This window comes from Artemia franciscana, unplaced genomic scaffold, assembly GCF_032884065.1.
Source record: "Artemia franciscana unplaced genomic scaffold, ASM3288406v1 Scaffold_1995, whole genome shotgun sequence".
Taxonomy (NCBI): Eukaryota; Metazoa; Arthropoda; class Branchiopoda; order Anostraca; family Artemiidae; genus Artemia; species Artemia franciscana.
In genome coordinates, this window is record NW_027063054.1 from 34292 (window position 1) to 44422 (window position 10131).

Genomic DNA, 10131 nt, shown 5'->3' on the forward strand with positions numbered 1-10131 from the left:
TTAACGGAATGAATAACATTGTGCTAAGTAGAAGAATTAGGTGTTTTCAGTGCCAAGAGTAAGGTCACGCTGCTAAGGACTGTAAAAGCTGTTGTATCTTTTCCTGAGATGGATTATATGCAAATGTAATCAATGACAAATCATAAATCTATAGGGATAATATTTCATTGCGCTGCATTTCTCATCCATTTCTTTGTTAGTGGCTGGATTTATCAATTTAAAATTAAAGTGATAACAATTTTATGCTTATCAGTAGGCATCAATTCGATTGCTATTTTGAAAATAAGCACTAAATTATTATTTTTGTGGAAAGGATGTTGTGACTGGGAAACGATTGTTCTTTCAACGTCGTTTTTTTCATCATCGATATCACTTTCAAGTTGTTTGGTTTGTTTTACCTTGGCATGTCTTTCGTCACTATGAAATACATATCACCGAACCTTTGTTTTTTTACTAAAATCTGGCAGGCGGAGATGACCTTATCCAAGTGAAAATCCCAAACCGAATCATCATCGCTATTATTTTCCGTTTTGATTCTCGCTGTCCAGGTTGATTTTCATCTTACTGCGCGGTTTTGCTTGGCATTATCTCTTTGAGCCGCTTCCTTGGCTGTTTCTTCTGCCATTGTAGGATTTATACTAAAACTTCTCGCACGATTTGATTCCTCGGCTGTTTCTTCTGCCATTTTTGATTTATACTAAATATTCTCTTTGAATTGCAAGCCTTATACTCTTATCTATGGCCCCCTGGATCCGCCCCTGCTCTAATTTTCCTACTACTCAGAAAACTGCGAAATTCAAGACAAAAATGAAGCTACATGGCACTCATGACTTAGAAAGACGTTTTTGAATAGTAACAATCATGGAATAGTAACAAATAGTAAAAGTAAGAAATATATAATAGAATAGTAACAAATAGTAACAAGTAACTTTGAATAGTAACAAATATGTCATGGTGTTCCTACATTTTCATTTTAGCTTCAAATATATTTTTTCTGAATAGCATTTTACAAACATTTTTTCAACTTTAAGTCCATTTGGAGATAGAAGCTTGTATTACTTCTTTTTATTGTTATTTCAATCTTTTTAGTCTTTGGTAAATCTTTTAGAATAAAAGGCAGGTCTTTCTATATTCCATCTGAAGGATTGTCATATATACCACAGTTCTAAACAGACAACAAAGTGTGACAAAAATATATAAAACATTTCAAAGTGTTTTTTTTTGGGGGGGGAGGAGGGGGCTTACGTGGTTTATGCGGCATTTTCAATACTGCATAATAGAAATCTCAAAACAAATATACAAAAATATAAGCAGCGTCATGCAGCCAGGGGGCTGGTGCCCCTGCTCCCCTTATAGGCGCCCATGATTGGGATATGATAAACCTATTTGTTAGAAGACTTACTGTATACTGAAAAGTAAAATAACCAATAAGTATATAAACATATTGTATGTGTGATAATCTGTGAACTCTATTTTAGACATGACCTTCACAAACGATGGAAATTCTACTGTTCAAGAAGCCTCCGGCCTAATCAATTTTGAGAAAATGCATCTACTTGCTCAGACACTCAGAACACTTAGATTCTGTAGGGGACGTCAACTGTGTAAGTCTACATATGTTGTTCACTTTGACTATCACAACACTGGTATAAAACCTTACAAGGCGTCGGGTTATTTTTCCTGGAAGGGCGGCGGGGTCAAAATTAATAATTAAACTTTGAATTTATAGAATTTACAAATTTACTATTTGTCAATTAATCTGGAGGGGAGGGTCCATTTGGACCGATGACAGAGATTACCCTCCTCGGTTGACTGTAAGCTGTTAACCTGAGTATACAAGAAATATTTCGAGGAACATAGAATTTGGGTATAAGATGACAGGGCATCTACTTCATCAGACCCTCTGGACACTTAATTCTGTAGAGGATCTCAACTATTTAAGTTTGTATTTACATTTGATCATAAGGGCGCAGTTCATTTCCTTAGGAGGTACTGGGAGATTTTCCTTACTGGGAATCGGGCAAAATACGATAAATGTGCATTTGTAACCCAATATTTTTTAAACAATCTGAATTAATTCCTCTGGACCAATCCGGAGATGCTATGATATTAGCACCATGTTTAAACTCAATCTACAGTAGCGTAATTTACTTTAATGAAAAATTGTTGATCTGTAGACATAAGGTGCTTTTTATACCAAGTCTCTTAAAAACCCTTATATATTCATGTTTCAATTATAACAATGTAACTTAACCTTGTTGATTTTATAGGGCTTTGGACGCAAAGTGTCCAAATATCAATCGAGCAGGTGCTGATGACCTGTAAGCTAGGAGGGACTCGCGCTAATAGTTCAAAAAACCATAAAAAAAAGTGTTGATAAAACTATATAAATCAAAGGAATCATGATTATAAAAATGGTAATTTTAAACGTTTTAAATTCATCAATTTTAAAACCATCAAAATTTAAAAGCCGGGGAAATTTGCTTGATTTTAAAGAAGGGGGAGATACCCCCTGAAAAGGCGACTGATCTTGATGGAAATTGAGCCATCAAATTTAACATAAAAGAGAACGGTGTCGAAGAGGTTTGAAGCCATTATCTACAATGTTAGAGTTGACATCCCCCCTAATATGCGGTGTAATTGCTGTTAGTTTTAATCCTTATTTCGCTCTTTATTTTTTATTTTTTAACTTTTTATCTAGTCATCTCAAAAGATTTTCCGGTTTTTTATTATTGAATTCTTTATTTCCATTTGTAAGCTTTTTTTTATAGAGGACGGGCTGATCTGCTGTATTTTGATAAGATGGCTTAGGAGTAAATAATCACCATTTCTGGTATCATATCTACTCTCTAAGAGGCTTATTTTTATTTATTTAACATCAATTATTAATAGAAAAGTTAACATTAGTATAATATTCTCTCTTAGAAAAATCAACACTACTCTTTAATTTCAATAAAAAAAAAATGGTTTATCTAACCTGTTTTGCAGCCAAAAACAGCACCTTACTCTGGCTGACTTGTGGCTGATAATTACTTAAACATAATATTTTGTGTAACTTGGGGTTGGAAATTATTTCCCCGAGCCAGCCTTTTCTTTTTAGTTTGGTTTTAGCATAGTAATGAAGTATTATTCTAAACTGAATGACCATTACACTATGGTTTCATCATAGTATTACAATATTTTTTCAAGTCTATCTGGCCCTTTCGGATATAAATTGTTTTTGAATGTGGAAACGGTGCCGTTTTGAATTATAGAATTTTAGCAGTAAAAAAGTGCCAAACTTAAGAATTATTTAGTTTGGTTGGCCACTTTCCGAATTCCTATGATGACTGGTATGTTGCAGAAGCCCCCCTCCCCCAGATCGAAGAACACAGGGGAAAAAAATTATTAAATAGCAGATAACTGCAGATTAAAAAACAACTGAAGTCTCCTAGCGTCTACTTCTGCATTGACTGTATTTTTGTTAAGTAAGTTAAGCTTGTTTGCACCTATCCTTTTAGATGTGAATTCTGTGAAAAAAAATTCAACTAATATAAGTTAATTCTCTCGTTCCTGTCGTTCTTTGATTCAGCAGATGAAAAATATATCGGCCAATTAATCTTTATTATTGTAACCTCATAATCTCAAAGAAATGTTTAGATATAAAAAGAAAATATTCTTTTTTAAGGAACATTTTATTGGTTTTGCTCCAACGATCCTTTGTAGAGATCCAAATATTGTTACAGTGAGAAGGCTATTTTTAGGCTCTTCCTTCTACCGTGTCTCTCTTTCACTCCTCCCCCTCTTTCTCCCTATGTATTTCCTTCTCTCTCCCCCCTCACACACTCTTATTGTATTTTCACCCCGCTCCTGTCTTCCTCCCCCTCATTCCTACTCACTCTCTCTGTATCCACACTCTCTCTCGTTTAATATTTTTCCGTTTTTTCTATCTTATTCCTTTCTCTGTCCCTCCCCCCCCCGAAAATTCTTTATTTTTCTCTGTGATTTAGAACACAAAGTCTCTATCTTCTTCGCTTTTGACAAATTTCTCACAATTTCTTTGCCAACTCTCTATTTCGTCCTTTTGTTTGTGTGTTTCCCTGCCCTTATCTAAGTTCAAATACATGGAAACAGAAAAATTACTTTAAAAAAATTATGACTTAAAAAGTTTCCGTTCTTTTTACTGGCTTAGTATTTCCCACAGAAGAACCAATCAGGTTTCAAAAATGTTTGCTTTAATTAATGTCTGCTTTAATTAAATTTTCTTTTTCAGTAATTCAACCACCAACGCCACGTAGTGAAATGGAGGTTCAAAATTATCTACGCAATCTTCGAGTTATTGACAACCAAAGGATATTAGCAGGACTTTCTCAACGCTTAGAACCGAAACGACAATAGTCTAAAAATTAAAAATTATGGGACCAGTTCTTTATGTGCTCTCTTCTTTTATTTTTCTATCGCTTTGTATAATTGTATATCTATTTTTTGTTCCGGAGTCTGATTCGTCAAATATATATCGCACGATAAACTTCTTAATAATCCAATAGCTGTTCACAAGTAACGGAGGTAATCAGAATCAAGGCCTCTCATTTTTTTCATACTGTATACCCTTTAGAATCCCCCTCTCTTTCCCCCTCTTTAATAGAGACAAAAACACGTCTAATATCCTCTCTTGTGCCCTTATTGGTGTTTGCTCCCGTATTGGGGTTGGAGTCTCAGACCTGGATGGAATAATTGCGAAAGAAGTACAAGACTCGATAACCCCGGAATTTGATTCCGGTGATGAGGCTATGCGAAAGTGTCTCCCTAACAAGCAAAACAAAATGAGGAAGAAGTTACACCATGACCTTGTTTGTACCACGATAGAATATGGGACAAAATCATGTGAGAATACGCAGAGTATGACAGGAGTAAAAAATGTAATTATTGAAATAGAAAATGAGCACAGTAGAATTTGAGGATATACTCGATAGAATATGATAAAAGAATCCAAGAGGTATGCTCCAGCCACGCTCGAACAGAAAAGAGGTCAAATGTTCGTCGGGTATTTCAGGATTTTTCTTCAATCTTCAACAGCTTTCTCTCAGCGAAATATTATTATGAAGAACTAGCTGTTGGTCTTTTATTATGAAGAACTAGCTGTTGGTTAGGGTAACTAGCACCACTCCAACACCTAGTTTGTGGGTGCGCTTTATATATATATATATATATATATATATATATATATATATATATATATATATATATATATATATATATATATATTTATATATATATATATATATTGGGGCGCTTCGCGCGCCCCCAAGCCCCCCCGAACGCGTAAGTCGTTACGCGCCATATTAGTTACGTGCCATTGTAGTTGTGTCCCTGTGTCCCACCTGTGAATATAGATAGATTTATATATGTGTTTCAAACTACGTAAAACTTGCGAATATACTACATTCTTGGCTTTCAAATTGTCTGTGCATATACAAAGCCTTATGTACTAATAATGACGTCATACGCAAACGCTCTTTTTACAAACAAACAAACATGGATACAACTCGTTTTTAAATAGATAGATAGATAGATAGATACAACACAAATTAACTGCATAAAACTTGCGAATATACAACATTCTTCGCTGTCAAATTGCTGCTGCATATAAATAGATTGTCAAGTTTACCATTCCTCGAACATGCAACGTACAATTGTCCATGGGAAAAATAATCATTATTAAGATTTATACCACATTTTTCTAATGATTGACCTTGAGCTTTGTTAATGGTGATTGCAAATGCTAATTGAATTGGTAAATGCAATCTTTTAAATTGAAAAGGCAGATCCGTTGGAATCATGGGAATGCGAGGAATAAGAACAGCCTCACCCTCAAAAGGCCCTGTCAAGATTGTGGCCTCTATTAGGTTTTTCATTGTTTGTTTTTACGGCAAGTCGCGTGCCATTGCAAAGCTTTGGTGGGTTGATATTTCTTAAAAGTATTATTGGTACGCCTATTTTTAGGTGTAGCACGTGTGGTGGAAACCCTGAAAGATCCACGGAATTTAAAAATTCAGATGGATAATTAACCGCTTCATTTGGTTCCAAAACTGTGTCGACTGACTTGTAAAGGACCGCCTGGTCTCGAATCTTGGTCAAAACAATATTGTTGATTTTATGGACGTCTATATTTTTGGGTGCAAGAATCGCTCTTTCACTTAGCCATTTATTATTTTTATAATTGTTTAGAATATTCGGAAATACTTTTTCAATAAATTCATTTTTGGACGACACTAAATTACAGAAATCAGCAGGTAGTTGTATACGTCCTGAAATTGAGTCTACTGGGAGCTTTCCGTTTCCAATTGCCAGCAATTGATCTGAAAATGTTTGACCAGAGTCATCGTTTTGCAATCGGAAACGCATATTTGTAGTTAATTTTAATGTTTTTACGTGTGCCCATAAATTAGAATTTTTCAGGCAAGCATTCACTTCGTCTGCAGGGGTTGATCTCGGTATTATAGGTAATGTTTGCCTGAAATCTCCCGCAAGCAATATTAATGTGCTGCCAAAGGGTTTCGACTTCCCTCGCAAATCTTTCAAGCATTGATCCAGAGCCTCGAGCGATTTTTTGTGTGCCATTGTGCACTCATCCCTAATAATAAGTTTGCATTGCTGCAATACTTTACCCATCCCAGATGATTTGGAAATATTGCACGTGGGAGTTTCTGTAGAATGCAAATTCAGAGGAAATTTCAAAGCGGAATGAGCAGTTCTTCCACCAGGCAGCAATGTTGCGGCTATTCCGGACGACGCAATTGCCAACGCTATATCATTTTTTGATCAAATTGATGCCAGAATCAGTTTTTCACAAACGTTTTAGCAGTACCTCCTGGCGCATCCAAAAAGGAAATTTCTCCAACGTTGTTATCGACACAATGCATTATCGTATCATAAATGTCTTTTTGTTCCGACGTTAACTTGGAAATGTTATTTTGTACATACGACAATAGATCACTCGTACTTTAACTTTGTTCACGATCCAATTCTACACATGTCGAAACAGCAGCGATACGGTTAGGTGAAGGCATTCCCAAATCCTGAAGAGGTTTGTTTGCCATACGTACACACAAATCTTCTATAATAACTAAAGTGTAGTTATAAATTTCTGATGTAAAATCAAAAGTCATATCTAACGTCTCTAACTGTTTTCGATGGAGTATATCTTCAGACATTTTTGACTTATATTTTTCCCATAACTCTGTAGGAGCTTATGGAGAGCAAGTTGTTAAAATGATGCCAAACAATGCGCAAATTTGACTTGGAGTTGACGTTTCGCATGCGTCATTGATGCAGTTATCCCAGTGTTGGTCATTCTCCAATAAATTCAGAGCTTGGCATGCACTACGGTAAGTGTCATGTATAGTACCGTTTACAGTTCTCAAATACTCAAAGGATGTCGGACCGGGTACATTCACCAAAAGCAGGTGTAGAAAGAAGCATTCATGTTGATTGGGGTGAACGGTGTAGAGTCTTCCTATCGTGGTATCTTTGAAGATGGTAGGTTGGCCTTCGACTGACTAATCCTGTTTTCGACGTTCAAATACTTTATTTTTAGTATTCCACGTGTAATACGAAGGCACTTCAGTATACAGCAGTTTTTTTTGCAAAAGAATCATTTTTGCAAAGCGAAAAAAAAGCTGTTAATGTTGTATCCGGTGGATTCAGGGCTCTTTGTTGCACGTTCGTTTCCGAGAAATAAACACGTTGACCATTCTGTAAACGTACCGCTAAGTGAACAACAGCTGGACTACGTTCATGTATCGGACATGAAAGAATTAGCCAAACAGCTTCATTACTGCTTATGTATCTTCCAGCCTGATATTGTACGATTTCATCGATATCTTTGATTTCGGGCTGCAAGCCAAAAACTGCCATGTCACTGCCATTGTTGAAGTATTTACATATGTATTTGATTGCCTTTACGGAGTTACAGTATTCAACGTTTATGTGTGCATTAAATGTTTTTGATAATAACGGGGAATATGAAACAACCCACTGGTTATCTACTTCGATGGTGGTACCGTTACGCTTCTTTATTATTGCTGTTTTACTGCCATCTTCAGTAGATCTTCTTCTATATTGTGGGTAACCATCATTGCCAGTAATTGTGTTGGATACTAGAAGTCGAGGATATTGCTTTGTTCACCTTCCTTTGGCCATGCATGGTGAATTTTCGTTCAGTGCACCGCAAGGTCTATGTATCATATTTTTTACAATAATATCATGTAACCCCTTATCGACATTTTCATCAGGTATTTCAGCGGAAATCACATAATCAATTTCGTTCGAAGTAATTTTTTTATGTAGCCAGATTAGTATATGTGCGTGTGGCAAACCTCGTTTTTGCCATTCCACTGAGTACATCCAGCATCGCACTGACCCAAACACTTCAAGTTTTACTATGTAGTTTATCAGTGATTTCAACTTTTGCCAGAAGACACGGGCCGTAATGTCATGTCTATGAACCACCGATTGTCCTTGAAGTAAAAGCTGCCGTATCTCGTCCCAAGATTGATTACTTGTAAATGTAATAAATAAATCTGGACGACCATAGAGACGAACATACGCAATAGCATCTTGAGCATATTCATGCATATGACGGGGACTGCCAGTATATGACGAAGGTAAAATTGTTAATCTTCCCACGTTTGTGGTATTACCGTCATTTACAACTGCATCTCGCAAATGAATGTATTGTTCAGAGCGGAGCTTGGTCTGATTCTGGCGGATATATAGCAAACGTTCCTATTCAATTTTAGCATACATATCAACGACGTATTGGTGAAACAATTGACGGCATTTTAAAATATAATTTTCTTCATCCTGACGAATCATTAGTCTATAGGAATAATAATGCATTGCACTACATTTCTTATTCAGTTCTTTGTTAGTGGCTAGATTCATCAATTTAATATTGAAGTGATAGCCGTCGGCTCCATCCAAAAAAATGATAGGATATTTTAGGGCATCGTAGCATCGATGAGTTTCAGCAATTCTTAACAACTGAGCGTCTCGCTTATGAAGAATAATATCTCGAGGTAAAAACTGATCACCGACCATAACGATTGCCACTTCGTCGATAGTTGGAGCATTGTATCTACACACATGTTGGCCAGGAGGCGTTTTGTCAGCGGAAATAACAATTTTATGCGTATCAGTAGGCATCAAATCGATGGCTGTTTTGAACAGACGCACAAAATTATTATTTTTGTGGAAAAGATGTTGCAATTGGGAAACGATTGTCCTTTCAACTTTGAGAGAAATTTCGCAACGTGCATTCAATTCAGAATTTCTATCAGTGATGAAGTACAATTGTAAAAATTTATGATTCTCGCCCGAGAATGGTAGAAGGGACCCTGCACTATGATAAATTTGCCCTTTTACTTTGAAAGTAGACATAAATTGATCTGGATTTTCGATTTGGGCTCCAAACGACGTCATTTGGAAACATGAGTTATATTTTCTGATTTGTGAAAAAAACGCTTAGATTCTGACGTAGTTCCAGCAAGGAAAGTCTTCAATGGCTCTGGTGGTTCAGCCAATAGAGGAAGTTTAACTTTTCCTGAGGCGCAACACATTCCCATTGTTTCACCATTGAATTTCAAGCCTTGCAATAGGGACAAATTTTAGACATAGTCCCGATTTGAACACATCTACTCAAGCTATAATCATCGACTGGGCTGTACCTGAATGCCAGGCGATAACTTTCAGGTTGCTCTGATTCCTCGGCACGCTTTCTTTTCTTACTTTCTCTATAAGCAGCAAGCCTGATTTCTTGTTGTTCTTGGGATTCCTCGGCACGCCTTCTTTTTTAACTTTCTCTTTTAGCAGCAAGTCTGGTTTCATGTTGCTCTGGTAGTTCCTTGGCATGCCTTCTTTTTTCACTTTCTCTTTTAGCAGCAAGTCTAGTTTCGCGTTGCTCTGGTAGTTCCTCGGCACGCTTTCTGTTCTTTCTTTCTCTATCAGCCTCAAGCCTGTTTTCTTGCTGTTCTTGTGATTCCTCGGCACGCTTTCTTCTCTTACTTTCTCTATCAGCCGCAATCCTGTTTTCTTGCTGTTATTGAGATTCCTCGGCACGCTTTCTTTTCTTACTTTCTCTATCAGCCGCAA